The sequence below is a fragment of the Leptonychotes weddellii genome, chromosome 12 (assembly GCF_054177405.1).
Source record: "Leptonychotes weddellii isolate Sample4059 chromosome 12, ASM5417740v2, whole genome shotgun sequence".
Lineage (NCBI taxonomy): Eukaryota > Metazoa > Chordata > Mammalia > Carnivora > Phocidae > Leptonychotes > Leptonychotes weddellii.
The window spans coordinates 33,599,925-33,619,589 of record NC_138380.1 but is presented as its reverse complement, the minus strand read 5'-3'; the positions used below and the strand labels follow the sequence as shown (position 1 = coordinate 33,619,589).

The 19,665-nt window shown below is 41.7% G+C and overlaps 1 protein-coding gene and 1 long non-coding RNA gene across 7 annotated transcripts in view; both read right to left on the bottom strand.

Annotated features, from left to right (window-relative positions):
- The window catches only part of DOCK4 (dedicator of cytokinesis 4), a 417,063-nt gene that overhangs the window by 346,811 nt on the left and 50,587 nt on the right, over positions 1-19,665 (bottom strand). The gene's annotated exons all lie outside the window — the stretch shown is intronic.
- On the bottom strand, positions 1,948-12,609 carry LOC145716510 (uncharacterized). The gene is made up of 2 exons (XR_014139193.1): positions 7,717-12,609; positions 1,948-2,906 (listed from the first exon to the last, which is right to left on the bottom strand). It is a non-coding gene; the product is annotated as an uncharacterized LOC145716510 (long non-coding RNA).

The following is a 19,665-nucleotide window of genomic DNA, read 5'->3' as shown; positions in this document are numbered from 1 at the left end:
TGTACTAATATTTCAAAATAACTTTTAAAAGTTACAGTAGAAAATATATCTATGACCAAAAAACCCAGATTTTAAAATAATAAGTATATCAAGGTAGGTTTCAAAAAACCTTCACGTGTGCTATCATATTTAATAAGAAAATGCCTGGCCTTTGATTCAATGAGGCAAACTCCATTTCTCAGAGTGGCAATAATATGTCATGATAAAAAAACAAAACAAAACAAAAAAACCCTTTACTTCAGTAATTTTCTTAATCAGTATTCATCCTCGATTGCTGTAAAATTTATTTCACCCTTAAAAAATATCATGCAAATAAATTTTAAATACAAATCCAATCTTTACTTAATAAAGTCCTTTCTGTATAATTTACTCTTTCTAAATCCTTGGTCAATCAATTTTGCTTTAAGACATAATTTGCTTTGACTAAGACATAACTATTCTGAGGGGGCCCTTTAAATTGATTCTGTTACACTGCTAAATTAAAAGTCAGTATATTTTTCAAGTAAATATGATCCAAGCTTATTGATAAAGATGGAGTAAACTTTAATCGTTTAAAAATAGCTAAAACCATGAAAGTAAATGGCTTTTTAGTATCTATTTAAGCTTTACCTTTCTCTCCTTCTTTATGCTTTTGTCAAAACTACGGCATTAAAATCTTAATATCTCTCTCTCCCTCTCCTTCCCTGAACAGTACCATATATATAATACGTACCTGAGAAAAAAATTATTTTCTGAATGGAAAAATTACACAGGACACATTAAACTTATTCTAATAGCCAATTACAGCCAAACTTATTTATTAAATTTTATTCCCTAGTGCAAGCTCTTATTAGCTATATAATTTATCTCCTTCAATCAACAGAAAGCCATCAATCCAAACCTTCAGTACTACATCCACTCAACTGGCAGCTTGCTGTCTTGGTTAAGCTGCATGTGGACTATTACACAAGGAATAACAGAACATTTAAAACTAGAAATTCAACCATTAAAATCTTAAAAATAAATAAATAAAATAGACCCAACAGCTTTTTCTAACTCTTTTTCAAGGGTTACATATGATTCTAAACATTCCTCCCACCAAAAAATTAAACCACTCCCAATTACCCCCAAAATATAATGATGAAAAATTTAATTTTGTTGCTTTCCCAGGAATATCTGACAAGGCTAACGGGTATAGAAAATAATAAGAAACACCCACCATCCCACCATCCTCATCAATTCCCCTCCACATTCATCCTAATCCCAGGCCACTTGCTCCCAAATAATTATCTAAATCTTCAGCCAAAAGGAGAAGACCAAGTATTAAGCAACAAACAAGAATTAATCAGATTTCTCTCTCCTGTAATAGACCACTGCCACAGGTTGAAAGGAGAATTCTCTGGGCCAATTTACAAAGATGTCACTATAAATTAAACATACTCTCATAACTTTTTACCTCACTGTGGTTTAGAACCCAAATCAATAGCTCGCAAAATTTCGAAGACACTGAGAGGGAAAAAAAAAAAAAAAGCTTGTTTCATTTTAGGTCCACTCTAAGTGTTGGTTTTTTTTTTTTTTTTAAGATTTTATTTATTTATTTGACAGAGAGAGACACAGTGAGAGAGGGAACACAAGCAGGGGGAGTGGGAGAGGGAGAAGCTGGCTTCCCGCCGAGCAGGGAGCCTGATGCGGGGCTCGATCCCAGGACCCTGGGACCATGACCCGAGCCGAAGGCAGGCGCTTAACGACTGAGCCACCCAGGCGCCCCCACTCAGAGTGTTTAAAAATTTCTTAAAGTATAGAGACTACTGAAGAACTAGCTACACACAAAAAGCCATTATCTGCTTGTAGATTTTTCTTTCTGTGGTTCATTTCTCATCTGCAGTCCTAGGGATGGCTTGTAAATCACTCGGTCTAAAATCATGCCAAAATTCCCACACCCACATACGAGTACAATGCACTCAGGGAACAGAGGATAATTTTTATTAGCTTAATCCAGACATATATGAAAAGATAAGTCTGCTACAAAATTCAGCAATTCAGTCACTTACTCGCATATATGTATGCAGCACCTGCTATATGTCAAACCCTCTGTGGGAGGATCATGTGGCAAAGATTTGTCTCTGCCCTCAGAGCTTGTAATCGGGTGGAGGACAAAAGAGCAGACAGAAATAATTAGAGTTCAAGGTCAAATGTTGTCGATACCATCAGAATGACATAAACAAAATACTCTGAGATTCAAGAAGAGGCAAATTATCACTAGTTTATGTGGTCATGCAAGGCTTTTTGGAGATCCAATTTAAATGGGGTCTTGAAGGAAGAATAGCATTTTGAAAATCAGAGATGAATGGGTAATTTGAGAAATGAGAAGACAGAGAGCACCGACATTTCCCAGAAGGCTAGTGTGTATGTGGACACTGTGCTGAGTTTTCATTTATAATAGCTTGTAATTCCTTTTCAAAGGGGAAACACAATGGGATTCAGCTGTAAGATCTGGAGGGGAAACAAAACAGTAGGGAAGATGGGGTGGGAGCAAATGTAGCATGCCTCCAATTCTGAGCCAGAAAATCTGGACTCTACCAGAGAGAAAAAGTAAAATAGAATATTACCAGCTATGCTTCTGAAGGACCAAAAAAAAGAAAGAAAGAAAGAAAAGGAGGAAAGAAGGGTGGGTCACATACTGCTATGGATGACTGGCACAGAGAATTGCTAAGCACATTTTCTATTTTTTGTGACTGTTATGTGGTACCCCTTATATTTATATTACATAAAAAATGTCAGGATTTGGGGATGCCTGGGTGGCTCAGTCGGTTAGGTGGCTGCCTTCGGCCCGGAACATGATCCCAGGGTCCTGGGATCAAGTCCCACATCGGGCTCCTTGCTCAGCAGGGAGCCTGCTTCTCCCTCTCTCTCCCTCTGCTTGTGCTCTCTGTCAAAAAAAAAAAAAGTCAGGATTTGAAAGGGTCCTACAAGATCATTTATTTCACCTTCTACCCAACTGCATAAATCCCTTCACATCATCCAGGGAAAATCCTCTGGCCAGTCTCAGTGCTTACATGATGGGCAACTTTACACTGAGCTGCTGCTATGTGTCAAGCCCTCTGACATAGGAGGTTACATTTCTCAGCGGCTTTGAGAGGGTAGGAACCATTTCCTTAAACTAAAGTCTTCCTACAGCTTGGTCCTTCCATCCCCAATCTAGAAGAACACAGGACATTTTTCCATCTAAGACACGCTTTCTTCACATTGTAACAACTATAAAATCAGAAGGAGCCTTGCCATTAATTGTGTCATCATATTAATTGGCAGCAATTTTTCTTACTGGTGAACAAAATAATGATGTATCTTATAATCACTGGTCTCTGCAATGCAATAAAACAAATCAGATAATAATGTCTTATACAGGTTTGGCCTAACCCCTCTTCATGGGCTAATCTCTTCTGTGACTAATGTCCTCAAAAGCAGAGGTGACAAGTATAGGCCCTGGACACTGGGGGTCCCACAGCAGTCCCCCATGTACTAGGTGGTTGACCTTGACCCAAGTGACCCTCCTTTGTACTTCAGTTGTTTCATTTGCAAAATGGGACTAAGAAAAAGACCTGCCTCCCAGACTTTTTAGGTGTGCATTACATGGAATCACACATGTAAAAATCCTCTGCATGGGGTCTGGCACACAATCAACATTCAGTAAATTGTTAGCCATTATCATCAACTACCTCTAGACTAAATCATTCCCTCCCTACAATCACCCTCCATAAGACATGGTTTCTAAAACTTGCCCACTTCTGGATCCGCTCCAGTTTGTCAACATCCTCCTAAAAAATCTTTGGTCCAGAAAGGAACATGTTATGTTCTCAGTGGTTCAGAAATACAGAAGGACAATTATTGCCCTTACTCTTGACATTGAATATAGAGCAAGGGCTACTGCCTGTTTAGTAGAGCTGAAGTAGAATGACCAAGAAAGCATTTGTCGAATTTTACAATTTACATATTCGGGGAACACATGTGGAAACCGAGTCAGAACACCAGAATGGCAGAATATGGGAACACCTGGGGTGGCTCAGCCGTTGAGCAAGTGACTCCTGGTTTCGGCTCAGGTCATGATCTCAGGGTCCTGGGACTGAACCCTGCGTCGGGCTCCGTGCTCAGCACGAAGTCTGCTTGAGATTCTCTCCCTCTCTCTCTCTCCCCCTGCTCGCACTCTTTCACTCACTCGCTCTCAAATAAATCAATAAATAAAATCTTTAAAGAGAGAGAGCAAATGGCAGAATACTGTACCAGAAAAGGACCTGACTGGTTCCTGACTTCAAACAGATTAGAAAAGCTCATCACATGCCCGGATTCTGAGAGGAGACACCACAGCACCCGTGTCCCTACCCAACTCCACCACAGCTGCCTGCTCTGCAGAAAGCTGGTGGTGCCAGCAGCAGCTCCTGCAAGGGCCACTCTGCACATCCCAAACCAGGGCCTCTGGGATTTGGGAAACAATCAGTCATGGCACAGACTCTGGTGACCTCTCAAACGGCAAAAGAAGCTACCTCCTACCTGTTAAGTAGGAAGCACAAAATTACACCCCAAAAGGAGTGATCCCTTTGAACAAAAACATTATTAATCCCCAAAGCAAGGCAGGCTGCCACAAAAAAAAAAAAAAGGTTTCTGGTTCCAAGAACCAGTAATCCCAATGGCAGGCACTCCCACTGGTTCTTTGCAGAGAGGTTTCATCAAGACTACCATTTTTGAAATATAAAGAACAATCTGTGGAAAAGAAAGAGCATAGGAAAAGGGCAATATCTAAGTCTACCCTTAGAATGTTTGAGAATGGAATTTCTCTTATTTAACCAAAACTGAGAGGGAGCTGGGAAAAGTATCACATTAAGGAATTCAGCAGTAGGCCGGTACTTTTGGTAGCCAGGTGTGACAAAATAGTGTTTTATGTACTAACAGTGATAATTCAAAGTTTCCCTGAAAAATATATTAATAAAATCAAGGCCACACAACTAAGAGGACCAATAAAGATGTAGTGAAAGGACAGTGAGGTCCCTGACTGAGGAGGAACAAAGAGATGGCGGAGCCTGGGGAGCGAAGAGAGCAAGACAGCCGAGATACTGACAAGAGTGACTGATGTGATAGGCGATGGGCAGCACTGAATTGAGAGAGGATGTTAGCTGGGGAAAGAGCAGAGGCATAAAGGGACCATGAGAGGCCCCAACCAAGCTACAAGTTTTGCTAAGACACAGTTTAGAGACAAAGTAAAATATTGTATCCCTACAATTTTAGTTACCATCCTACTCAAGCACCTTGTGGTTAAGATGGGGGAAAACAGGCCCAAGTGACTTGCCTTCAGGCTCTGAAGCTAAAGCACCAACTAAGCCAAGATTGGACACCACAGCCCCCAAGTCCAAATTCACTGCTCTTCCCTCTCAAAAGCTGTGATGGAATCCAAGAATAAACACTAACACAGCTGGAATTCTCTAAAGAAAAATCAAGGGCTAACACGCATGGTTCCAATGAAGGATAAAAGGAGAAGGTCAGTTAGAATAACCAACCAATACAAGGCTCTGTACTCTCCCCTAGTACAAGAAACTCTGTAATGTAGACACGTTGGTGCCACCACCCCCCACCTCCCTCACTGGACACTGTCGCCCACTCTGATGCAGCAATGTGCAGACCACGCCAGAGCCCATGGACCCGGCTCCTACGTGTTTGCTCTACAGTGTTGCAGTATGTTCCATAGAGAACATACCTTTTGAGATGAAATTCTGAGGGTGCATTTCTGGGGTTTTGTGTCCTTCCTTAAGATTAATTTCAGATTGGGGCACCTGGGTGGCTCAGTCAGTTAAGTGTCTGGCTTTAGCTCAGGTCATGATCCCAGGGTCCTGGGATGGAGCCTGGGGTTGGGCTCCCTGCTCAGCGGGGAGCCTGCTTCTCCCTCTCCTGCCTCTGCCTCTGCCCCTCCCCACTGCTGGTGCACTTTCTCAAATAAATAAATAAAGATTAATTTCGGATTTTCTAGTCAGTTTATTTTTTCATAGAAATAAAACACAAATATTAAGTATTTTAAGTTGTTGTGAGTTCTGAAAAAACATGTAGAAATGGAATATTGAGGTTTTATTCAATGTCCCTACTCCCCCACCAACAAAAATAAAAAACTAAGCTCAAAATCATCTTACCTGATGCATTATAAAACAAAACAAAACAAGGCAGAGACAAACACACATGGAAGGATTGTTTTTGTCTTGCCTTTCAGTCTCTCTACAGCAGCTCTGCACAAATCTCGGAGAAACAAAGAAGGCTTTGGGAGAATTCCTTTTAAGTCCTGTTGGCATCCTCCCAAGGCACAAAGCCACGTGAGGCAAATGGTAGGGATATGTATTCAGAACCTGTATTAATACCTGACCTTGAGCAGGAAGAGCACATGCTTATATGCCTGGTTTGCAGGAGGTTCTACAGCTGGTGAAGAAATCTAGTCCTTCCTAAATGCCCTGTCTTCCTCCAAACTCCCCTAAGAGTCTCCTCATGACTACTCCCAACCCTGAATGGCCTCGCCAGAACGAACAAACCAGCTTCCCTGGCACCCCCCACCCCGCGTGGAAGCACCTGCATCATCAATCACCAAGGTACGGCATCACAGATCCCAGCTCAGATACAGCAGCTTTATTTGCAAAGCTCAGAGGTTCTCCGAGTTTTCTATATTCACCTCCTTCAAAAATCCTAAATGCCACCACAATCCTCTACTATTAAGGACAGAAAAAAGTCTATAGACTCTACAAGATACAATCTGTGATGGTCAGTTTCCTCTGTCAGCATGGCTAGGATCTAGTACCCAGTTATTCCACCAAACACTACCCTAGATACTGCTATGAAGGAGTCTTGTAGGTGTGGTTAGCATCTAACAAGCGGGTGACTTTAGGTTAAGACAAATCATTCTTGCTAATGTGGGGAGGGCCTCATCCAATCAGTTGAAAGGCCTTCAAAGCAAACACAGAGGTTTCCCTGAAGAAGAAATTCTGCCTCCAGATTGTGCCATCAACTGCTGCCCAAAGGTTTCCTTTATATATATATATGGGATATAATATGAATAGAATATATATAAAATCTCCTACCAGTTCTGTTTCTCTGGAGAGCCCCAATTACTGATACATAATCCAGTTCCCTATGTGCATCACTACAGACCTTTTAAAATGAAGGTGGCAAATGCAAATGCCAATGGGGGCTGGGCAGGTGACATCACTGGGCAGAGTGGCTGTGAGACAACAGAGGGCCCTGACCGGGCTGCCTCAGTGTCCAGGAGACATAAGGGGGTGCTAGGAACTACATTCCAGTGGGTGCATTTCTACCGAGAGGGGACAGCAGTGTTGCCAATGGAGGACCAGGGTCACTGTATTTTCTGCTTCTTCAAGAGAAGCCAGTAATACATGCTTTTAAATGTAACCCTCACCCAATTCTTAAGTACAGGTAACTAATTCAAATTTAAGACTTCCAGTCAGCTGAGCCTATGGAAATCAAATAAAAGGAGTCTGTGAGCCAGAATGTAGAGAAGAGAACAGGCTCTGCATGCATAACTCACTTAGTCCTGCAAACAACCCCACAGGCAGGTACTATTCTTATGCCCCTCGTGCAGATGACCGAACTGCAGCACAGGAGATTAAATAAGTCCCACAAGGCCACATGGCTAGTAAATGGGCTGCCAGGACCCCGGCCCTGGCAGAGGACAGAACTGCAGCCAACCCTGCTTACCTGTGTCTAGTGTCCTCATACTGAAAAGCTTGAGGCTCTTCCTTTTCCTTTCTGTACGTTGTATGAAGCTTGTAAAGGCAATCATGGAAACTAAGTAGAGAAAATGTGACACAGAAAACGAGGCATGGGGAAGGTCTCACCCACGGAGAAGAGCCAACTAGTCAACTGCTGCCTCCCTCCTTTACCTTTCAACTCTGAAGGTGCACTACCTGGCCAGGAAAACGAATCACTAGTGCATCTCCAGTGAAGGGCCTGGCAGGGCTTTGGCATGATCCTTATTTTCTAAGTGTTAAGTTCAACACTTTAGTCATTGAAGAAGTTTAGAAAATGATACAGTGAGCCACTGAGTGCCTACCATTCAGTTTAAAAAATTAAATGTCCCAAGTACAACAGACAGCTCACACACAGTTCTGACCACTCAGAGAAGCAGCCAGGAGCCTGAATTTTCTGAGTGATCGTTCGCACGTACGTGCCAGTGTTTACACTGTTATTGCACATGCACATACAGCATCTAGTACTGCGCTGAATGCTCTCACCCCGAGTGTATACACCCTTCCTCAACTTCGTTTTACTTCCTCAACATGGTGCATTTGACGTTTATTTCTACTATTACATGACATTCCCTCACATAAAAATTACACAGGGTATTTATCTATTTGCTTGTTATTATTTACTTTGCATTATGCACCACACAACCAAGCAAATTCTTACACAGCTCTTCCTGTGGACAAAGGTAAGGCTTTCTCTGAGGGCAGATAAGCAGGGGTTCTATAAGATGTTAACATTTGGGAAAGTGGAATGAATGAGAGATGGGGGGAGATTCTGTACAATTTTTGAAAACTTTCTGTAATTCTAAAATTAGTTCAAAATAAAGTTTTAAAGAAAGAAAAAGGACACCTCCTTGGGGCCACTCAAAGCAATTCCCAGGGCGCCCAGGTGGCTCAGTTGGTTAAGCATCTGACTCTTGATTTCGGCTCAGGTCATGATCTCATAGGTTGTGAGATCGAACCCAGCATCAGGCTTCATGCTAGGCATGGAGCCTGCTTGGGATTCTCTCTCTCCCTCTGCCCCTCCTCCCTCCCTCCCTTGCTTTAAAAAAAAAAAAAAAAAAAGTACTTCCCCCTGGGACTGCAAAGCTTTGGGCTAAATACCAGGCACAGAAGAAGCCTCCACAGCCAGTGGCAACAGAAAGAGGCTTACTCCTGAGCACCCAATCCCAGAAATGTCACAACACTGCCAGGAGAACATGGCTGTTTAGAGCAATTCAAATAGCGGAGCTTACATATGGTCAAGTATGGATAAGTAAAATCAAAGCAATTTTTTTGAAAATTTATAAATCAAGACACAAAGGAGTTTTTTGGTTTTTTTTTTTAAGATTATATTTATTTAGTTATTTATTTGTCAGAGAGAAAGTGCGCACACAAACAGGGGGAGTGGCAGGCAGTGGGTGAAGCAGGCTACCCGCTGAGCTAGGAGCCAGACTGAGGACTCACTCATAGGACCCTGGGATCATGATCCGAGTTGAAGGCAGATGCTTAACAGACTAAGCCACCCAGGCATCCCAGGAAGGAGTTACTCAAATTGAAGAGACAGCAAAGATTCATTAGAGTCAAAAAGTCTATAGCACCTCTATCCAGTACATGAAATGACTTGTCTTTTTCATTAGGTCTAAATTGAATGTGATATATTGTTCCATTCTGTGCATCTGGCGACACATCTAAAAGATTGAGACCCCGTAAACTATCAGGGGCAAAAACTCTCTGCGTACAAACATCTCTTCTTTCCAACCAGTCAGATATCCTGTGCTATGAGAAAATCGTGTTTCCGTAAAGGCCCAGCGACTGGGACTGAGGAGAGCTACACGGGCCAAACCCAAGCCCAGCCATCTCTCGGAAGCCTGCCAGGACTAACCTCATCTGAACCACATCATTCATCTCCTCCTCTCTCCCTCTGGACTTCCACATTCCCTTTGGCCTCAATCACTTAGCACTTGTACATGTTTTGATTGGGATCATCTGTAAGTCCCTATTGTGTTTTCTCTTCCTACACCGATTGTAGACATCTCAAGGCATTATGTCAATCCATCAACAAGGGCAATTGCCAAAATATAGCACCAAGAAGCTGCAGTGGAAAAGGGGATAAGGCATAGTTTCTAGTAAGATCTCTGCAAACACAACCTAAGGATGTTACAATCTTTGGGGGGACTTAGTTTCTTCATCTTTCCTCAGTTTCTAAGATAGTTTCCTCCCATTAAATTCTATGTGTAAATCACTCATACATTTCACCTCCCTCTACTGACAGTTTATTAAGTGCAATTTACATGAACCATGGGAGATACAACCTTTGCCAGTAAGAAACATCTGATTATTTTATTGCATATTTTGGTATCTCCCACAACGTAAGTAGCCCACTATCAACCAAACACTACCTAATAAATGTTGGTTAAAGTAAGAAAAAGCCAGTAGCTGGGGACTAAAAGCCTCAGTGGATCCATTATCTAAAGTGTGCTTTCTCTATCTAGCTCTTCAATCATGGCCCACTCAGGAACAGTTTGACATTTTAGCACCATATGGCTCAGCGAGGATCGAAAGGCCACAGTAGAACTTGCCAGGCCATTTGGCATTTCCTACATTTGCCCATGAGGATGGCACCAGGCCCCCAGCTCAAAGCTGCAGCCTGAGTCAGGTCTAGGAGGACCAGGGTCTCTCCAGGATGCCAGGTCAGCAAGTAGCCAGGGCAGCATCCCGTCACCAAAACTAATCATCTAATGCTCATTTTATGCAGATTTCTGGCACGGCTGAGAAAATACACTGGTGGTTTTGTTTACCTTCTATCAGAGGTATCCCATAGTCACATCCTACACCAACACGCCATACCTCTGAAGCATGTTGCAATAGGCTCGCTCTCCTTGGGATGCCTGAAAACATGAAGGAACCTAGCAGGACAGGGAGAGCACAAAGGTGTGACAATAAGGTTCCCATCCCAAAATGACCTCCTTTTCCATAGGCCTGGATTTCATCGTTAGAGATCTTTTTCCTACTGGGTTATGAAACACCTCTTGCTTGTTAAAACTTTTTAAAGTGGTACGCTTTATAAGCTATAAACTCAGAACTTCTCTTGAGCCTCTGTAAGGGCAGCTCCCTATATGATGGAACAAGATTTACATGGAGAAAAGGAGGGAAGCAGAAGGTACCAGGGTCGGGACTGCGCACCATGGGAAGTGATAAAGGTAGCAGCACCAGAGAGAGGAGGGAACACGCAGCGGTAAAGCCCTGCAGAAAGGCACGGCAAGGGTGCATCGAAGACATTGGCCTAGTCAAGGTCTGTAATGAGGGCATTTGATAAACATAAGTATTTGGAGTTAGGCTGTGATCACTGAACCACATCCTTAAGCAACACATGGCTTTAACTGGCCATGTCTCATTACTCCAGGCCCTAAAATCTCTCTTAAACAACATACACACACACACACACACACACACACATGCACTAATAAACTCCCATACGAGACCTAAGATTGGTTTGGCTCACGTAAAACAGAGCCACACACAAGCATATGTTGTTCAGGAAAAGGGCCTTGGGGCTTGCAATAACACAATGCTATCTATGCGGAGACACAATAGAAGTCTTCCCAGTTTATAGTGCCAAAACTGACTATTCAGGGCATGAGATATTCCAGACGGGCTTACCATTCCTCATTTAATAAAATTCATCTATATAAAAACATAAGAGGGTCATTAAACAGGATTTTTATACTTCCTTCAGGCTCACCTAATTCCATCCTTTCTCTAGTAAGCTTTGCATTCCACTAGGCATACATACACTCTAGGGATGATTTTAGAAACATGATTTGCATGGAAATGCTTATACTTATCTGACTTCTCCTCTAAAATCAGAAGTCCAGATCACAACTTAAACAAGTCACAGAACTTGTTAACTGGAAGAAAAAAAATAAAAATGGTGCAGGGAGGCTACGAGATCAAATATGTAAAAATTAATTTATGATAATTATTCCATGTCATCTAACTTCTCTTAAACTGCATACTTTGTTAGAATGTGCACAAATGTTTATTTCCAATATAGAAAATGAGAGAAATAGACTAGAAGTTATAACATTCTAATAGGATAAAATGTGCCTCCCACAGCCAGAAGCCCACAGAGCAAACCCAAAGATCCAACATACAAAATCACAATGGGGCAGAGCTTATCAAATACCTATAACATAGACCAGTCTTGGTAGCAGAAACCCAAGGTGACTTTATACATGGATTCAGCTTTGGGAAGTGGCTGGACTTTAAATGCTTTGCCAGACTTTATGAAATAAGGCTTTTTTTTAAGGCTAGCATGGGAAGGAGTATCAAAATCTCCAGCTCAAGGCTACAGAGGTCCCGAGAGCTCATCCTATAAAGGGTTAGCCCGGGCTTTCCTTAATAAACTGGTAAAACCTGATCACCCCTGCTTCTTGGTCACCCTGACTTCGGGAGTGCCAAATAAAAGGGAGGAATTACAGCACCTCCTAAGTTGTTTTATTGTCCGTGTGACAAAAACTTTGATACAGAAAGAATATTTGACAAAACAATGTTCTCAACAGGCTTACGTATTCCTTCATCCCACCTGATTTTTGTTATTGATTTATGGTTAAGGCTTTGTGATAATTTAGCTAAGTTTAACATTATCCAAAATTTTAACATATTCTCTAAAGAAAGGATACAATAGGGAAACCAATAATGCAAATAAAAATGATTTTCCAAATATTTAAGAGACTTTCTTAAAAGCCCCAAAGCGTTTTATAAACACATCTACCTACAATGGCATGTGACTAAGATATACTATTTATTTATTAAAGCAGAATCCTTAGTAACATACAAGAGTTTGTTACATTAGATCTAGTTATTAAAAGTATTTGAAGGTTGGGCGCCTGGGTGGCTCAGTTGGTTAAGCAACTGCCTTCGGCTCAGGTCATGATCCTGGAGTCCCTGGATCGAGTCCCGCATCGGGCTTCCTGCTCGGCAGGGAGTCTGCTTCTCCCTCTGACCCTCCCCTCTCTCATGTGCGCTCTCTCTCATTCTCTCTCTCTCAAATAAATAAATAAAATCTTTAAAAAAAAAAAAGTATTTGAAGGTTATATATATATATATATATATATATATATATATATATACACACACACACACTATCTTGTCCCTAATTCAGATTACCCTCAATCTGAATTGTGTTTTCATTAGAAACATACACATGTAAGCAGTAAGTTGTTGGTTTTTTTAGAGACTATAATCCACATAAATCCAGCCATTCATTAAAACTGTCTTTCCTAAGTGGTAAGTAAAACATGTTTTGGGGGTCTCAAGGCAATCCAAACCCAGGTTCTCCTACTACCAGAATAAATAATTTTTTAAATTCCCTAGACCTAGTATTTCAGCATAGCTATTTACAGATATATCAGTGTATGCTTATCACTTTAAATTCTTTTCTGCATCCACTTTCCCTGTAATATTTCCCTTGTGGCTTAACAAAGACTCAACATTCTGTTACTGGATATTTTACCTAAAAATATTTTCTCTTGCACTGGTTTTTACCCTTTGCCAACACCTCCAAATCCTCAAAGATAGGCAATATTTCCTACAAGCCCAGAGTCTGCCTACTTCCCTCTATTCAATATAAAATGTGGACACACCACATCATAACATTCTGGCAACAACCTGAACTAAAATAAGGGAGTTATCTGGGAGGTAAGGGAGCCTTCACAGAAAGCCCTGAGTCATGAAAGCTCCATAGTGAATTCAAGTAATTGAAGACACGGGTAAAGAATCCATCCTTAACTACATAGGAACAGTTCTCAGGAGCAAAAGTAGATTTTGATAAGGAGAAGCTTCCATCAGAAGGAGACTGGAAAGCCTCAATTTAATTACTTCTCCATCTCCTTATTATTCCACCCGATGTACTATTTCCCCAACTCATTTCACAGCCTCTACCGGCTCTCCCCTCGGGGCCTCATATTACCACTTTGCACAAGCACACCCTCTCCCCCATCTCCTCCCCACTCCCAGGGCTACAAGTCCTCTGCTCTCTGTGTCTTGCTTTCACAGCGGCCAACTCTCCAATAAACAATCACTGGATCAACACCTTTCACTGGAAGTCTACGTAGACAGCATTGTACTGAAGAGGCAGAAAAGCTAGAGAGTCTCCTCCTCTAAGATGTATAAACCACAGATAATACAGCCGAAAAATTTCCGTTGCCAGAGTCAAAAATATAGAAAAGATGCCAGCGACGCAATAGATACGGAACCTTTCAAAGTCCACGTCTCAGCTGTGCAGAGCACAGGCAAAGGGACATGGCGGGGAAGAAACAGAAGAATGGCTGAGAACTGGAACGACCATAGAGGCAAAGGACCAGAAAACAGGGTTCTTAACTTTTAGTACTCTGGACCCCAGCTGGCAATCTGGGGAAGCCTACTGACTTCATCTCAGAATAATGTTTTTAAAAGCATAAAAGACATGGGATTACAAAGGAACAAAGTATACTGAAATACAGTTATCGAAATGTTAAAAAAACAAATTTTTTTTTAAAGATTTTATTTATTTATTTGACAGAGACACAGTGAGAGAGGGAGAGGGAACACAAGCAGGGAGAGTGGGAGAAACAGGCTCTCTGCTGAGCAGGGAGCCCGATGTGGGGCTCGATCCCAGGATCCTGGGATCATGACCCGAGCTGAAGGCAGACGCTTAATGACTGAGCCACCCAGGCGCCCCCCAAAAAACAAATTCTGATGTAGTTGTATTTGTGCTTATTAACACACTGAATAACAGGATCTAGTGGCATATTTCACGGGTGTTACAATTTCAAATGTTAAATACTAACCTGATTTGGTGTCTATATTCATAACCAAAGGAAATGCCAAATTTCAGCTAGGGATTCGTGAAAATGAGGACCCCCCCCCCCATTCAAGTGCAGAGACCTTGGAATTCTGTTCATAGGCTCCCTGGTTACAAATCCTTGCCACAGTTATTTTTCCTGGATTCTAAAACGGTTGAGGCTTCTTACAGGAATTACCTCTAAGTTCATGTCAATGCAAATCCAATGCCAAATTCAATTCAGTGATGATGGTACACACAGCTACTGGACCCAAAGGGTAACTAATTCCTGTGTTTTGGGGATGCAAGGAAGCCCCTGTGGCCCTGAAGTCCAATTCCCTGGGGTCAAGGGGAAGGCTCTGGACACCGCACATGGGGCTCTCGCTTTCAATGGATAGGTGAAGCATCACCTCATTCCCAGACACTGATTTTATACTTCTCAGAGTACAGATTCAGCACACTTCTGTGGACCCATGAATCATGCTTCCTTTTTCAAAGACAACCAAGTTTTTTTTTTTTTTCATTGCAACATTAATCAAATAAAGCCTTATTGGGGGAGGGATGACAACATTCAACAGATCCACTGATTTTAAGACATGTATAATTTTCAGACGTTAAAGTGTGTACAGAGAGGTAGAATGCCTCATAATTGGATAAAAAAAATATAAGTGACTTCATGTTATTATAAGGATCTGAAGTATCATGCTTAGTTTGAAATGAAGACATTCATTTCATCAATGAAATATATCCAGTTTCAAAATATTTGCCCTCAGATTTCATGCATTCATGGAATCTATCAGATAATTGATTTAACCAATGTTGGCTTGTATTCGGTCTTCTGCAGAAACATACCAATCAGCTCAGCAGATACCCATGACTAATCAATTTTCAGTATTTAATTATTTAACAAACATTTATATAATGCCAGGCATTATTCTGCACACTTTATAAACGTGAACTCGGTTAATTTTCAAGACAAGCCTAGGAGGTAGTAGCTAATATTCTCATTTTACAATGAGTCAACTGAGGCACACAAAGGTGGAATGGCTAGCTTGAGATTGCACAACTAGGTTGCAGGCATGCTTCCACCCAAACAGTTTGGCTGCTGGGGCCAGGTTCTCGACTGAGCTCTACTGCTTTATCTTGCTCTGTTCCTGATTATTGGAACATCACTTATTTAATCAATTTTTTTCAAAGTCTTAGTAAGTGCTAATTGCTAACACATCTCTTTTTGGCATGTGGATACAGAGACTCTCCATGGAAATTTTTCATGCCAATCAGCAGGGACTTAGGACTCCTTAACATATATGGAATAAGATATGATGCGGATGTAAGACCATTACCAGGCTCTGCAAGAGAGTGTCAATGCCATCCCTTTGTCACGATGGATTCTTGGCTTCCCACTTGAATACACTACTATCTCTATGTTCAAGCATTAAGCCCATTGGCTCTTTTTGGCAATTGGAGCTTTCAGAGTACAAATTCAAAGCATGTATGATAACTTTTCTGTTATCACGCCAACATGGGTCCTAATAACCCCTCTGTATGTGAGAATCTAGGTCTTCTTAAAGACTCTGTAGAAAAAAAAAAAAAGAAAGAAATTTAAAAGAAAGAGAGAGAACATTATAAAAAAATATACAATGTGGGGCGCCTGCGTGGCTCAGATGGTTAAGCGTCTGCCTTCGGCTCAGGTCATGATCTCAGGGTCTGGGATCGAGCCCTGCATCGGGCTCCCTGCTTGGCAGGGAGCCTGCTTCTCCCTCTGCCTCTGCTGTTCCCCCGCTTGTGCTCTCTCACTCACTCTGTCAAATAAATAAATAAAATCTTTAAAAAACTAAAAATATACAATGTATCCTCATTTTACAGAAGATAAAAGAAGCCTATCTAAGAGAAAATCAACTATTCTATCCTGGACAGAACAGAAGTTCACATAAGCTGTGAGAAGAAACCTAGCCCTCATTAGGAGATATTATTTTTGATATGTCTACTTTCTGGCCTCGGTACTTCTGGAAGAAGGATGAAAGCTTTTGGTAAAGAAAACAGAATGAGCTTCCAGGCCAAGCCACCCGATCTTCTGCACTCATCAATAGGCAAGTACTCAAAGGCTTCTGAAACACGCCCTAAGGGCAGCCCCCAGGCTAGGCTTCTGCGCCAGGTTCAACTGCCACATGCTCAGCTGATGGGGAGGTTGGAGGACAGACGACAGCTGCTGACATTTACTCAACATTTACCCTGGACCAAAACAAGGTGTGAAGTGCTTCACAGGCACATCTCTCATGCTCACAAAAGCACTTTGTGTGTTATTATTGTCCAACATTTTAGAAAAGAAAATGTGGACTTAGAGAAGTTGATTAATTTCCCTAAAATAACAAAACGAGTAGGAGTCTAAGTCTGGATTTGAACATAGGTCATACTCCAAAGCTTTGAAACACTTCCCTGCCTGAGGAATTTCTCCTCCTAAGACCCTAACATTACCTTTATAACCAAGCATTTTCCCCAAATGTCTATCACATGTTACAATTGCAGTGGTAAATGCATATTGTTTTATTATAGTTGGCAGAAATATCAGGGGACAAATTACCCAGTGACTTCAGGGTAATTTATGGGTAAAGAGTCTCAACTGACTCAATTATTTTTACTTCACGAATGAGTCCTTCTCCACGGGCACCCAGTTCCAGACTCTGAGTCAGGTGGCTCTCAGCCTGCACCCCTCACCTGAGAGCGAGAACCTTGCCTCATCTTGCTTTACCCCCCTTATGTAGCACTGTGAATTATGTCCTTCAACGACAGAAACAAAGCCCACCATTTCAACAGCAAGCCATCCCTGCTCCCCGTGCAAACCAACCTCCAGATGTTGGACTGTGAAGCAGCTTAGCTGTCACTCCCTGCTCTTCCCTGAGGTGCTTTTCCAACATCTGCTCAGCTCACCTCTCTCAGCGCTTGCTCCCAGTTTCTGATACAGCTCCAAGTCCTCTGCTCTCAGCCCCAGTGCGACTTACCCAGGAAGTCCCCAAGTGTGACTACAGCCCCTCCTCAGGGCTTCCAAACATTCAGACACCATCTCCGAGCCACTTCCTTCTAAAACATTAGCAAGACCGGTGGCCATCTCCACGACTTAATTACAGGCGGGCTGGGAATGCTGACAGACTCAGCAAGGTTCATTTGTTTCAGTCGCACATACCCCCTCAAGACTGATCGTTTAGAGCTAGTGGTGGGGGGAGGGTGGGAGCGCTGCTTCCTTACCTCCACGAAGCACAGCACATCTCAAGTAAGTGACATTCAACTCTGCAGAGAGTAACTTCATTCTGCATACTTTTATTTACACCTGGGGCCAGTTCCTAGGACAGGTGACGCAACACCCTTCTTTGGAGCAGTTTTACAACAGGAAAGATGTGTACCCACTGCTAGGACAGTACAGTGGCTAAAGCCGGGGGCTGCAGCACCTGACCCTGAGTTGGCAGCCGAGACGCAGTAGCTACATTAGCCTCTCGCCACCGCAGCTTCCTCATGTGTATGACCATCATGATATCTACCTTAGAAGACTGTAGGGGGCAAATAAAATAATGTAAGGCACTTACTCGAAGTCCAGCAGCTATTATTTAGCAGTAAAAAGGGGAATGACTCAACAGCGTACCTACTATACTGCAACTGTCACCCAGCTCCAGTGGGAAAGACAGCTGCATAAGGATCCACTTGATTTTCAGTTCCACGGGAAGGCAGGCACATTCGAGATTCAGATGGACACCCCTCTGTCTGGAGCTCATCATCAGTATGCATCTCTGAGTCATACATTGTACTGGAGCATCCTTTCCCGAATCCCATATTCATGCTGAGGTTAAATCCAGCAAACATGAAGTTGTGTTACTGAGTCACTGAATGCTTTTCTTACAAAGAGCTTGGCTGCTTTTGTTTTTATCCGATGCATGTCTTTTTCCAATAATGAGGGAAGTTCAGCACGAAGTAGAGAGATAGAGGACAAAAAGGTATAATTTAACATAAAGGTTTCTGTGACCCAACAATCTACACAAATCTATTATTGAAAAGGTACCTGTGTCTGGCTAGAGATTCAGCATGATGGGCAGAAACAGCAATCACACACAAATACAGAATGAAGAACCACCTATCTTTAACTAGAACACCAAACTGCTGCTAATTTTTTAGAAAATGAACTCCAGCTGATGCAAGCTAAAATGCAATTACTAGATGCCTAGTTGCATCTGAGACAGAAAAACTAAAATCCATAAAAGGCATACAAAGGAATAATAAATGCTATTTTCTCAAATGCTCTATTTATATAAAGGCACATGTTCAACTTTAATTTAAAAAAAAAGCTCAAGAAAAAATAACTCTTCCATTTACTATGTAAGTAACAAGCTCAGAAAATGGACAATAAGACCATTCCATGACAGAGGATTAGCATTTAACAAACTTGTATAAATATAAGCAACAAACAGTTTCGGCACAGCTGGCTTCTAAAGACTTCAATATTAACAAACAGACTTACTATTCTTGATTTACTACAGATTTTCCCATCAAATGAAATAGTCATGGTGATGATAATTGGTCCCACATGCCACACAGCATGTCTCCTAAAGACACAGCTCAGTAGTGTGATGGGGGTACAAATCACAGATTCCAAAAGGAAGGCAACATGTGCAGCATTCCTTAGCTTGCAGTAACGAGAAGGTTCTGTTTCCTCCATTCAACGAAAAATAAAGAAAAGGGATATATGCCCTCCTAATGACCCTGTCACAGATTTTAAATCACAAAAAAAAAAAAAAAAATCCTCCTCCCTCACTCAAAACATATCAAAGACTAGACTCTTAGGGACTACTTTCACAGTTTACAGCCACCAAGCTAAAGGACATGTCTCAAGTCCTTGAGTAAAATAGGAAAACATCCACATTTATTCAAATGAAGACCCTGTGAGGGTAAATGTCTATGATGTAATAAGATTTTAAACATATTTTTGTGTTTAACCATTTCAAAAACGTGACACAACTAGGATCAGTGATCACACAAGATACCAGTATCAGTTTCAATAGCAATTTAAAGACTACAGAGTTTGGACTGACAGATGGGAAATATTTATCTTAT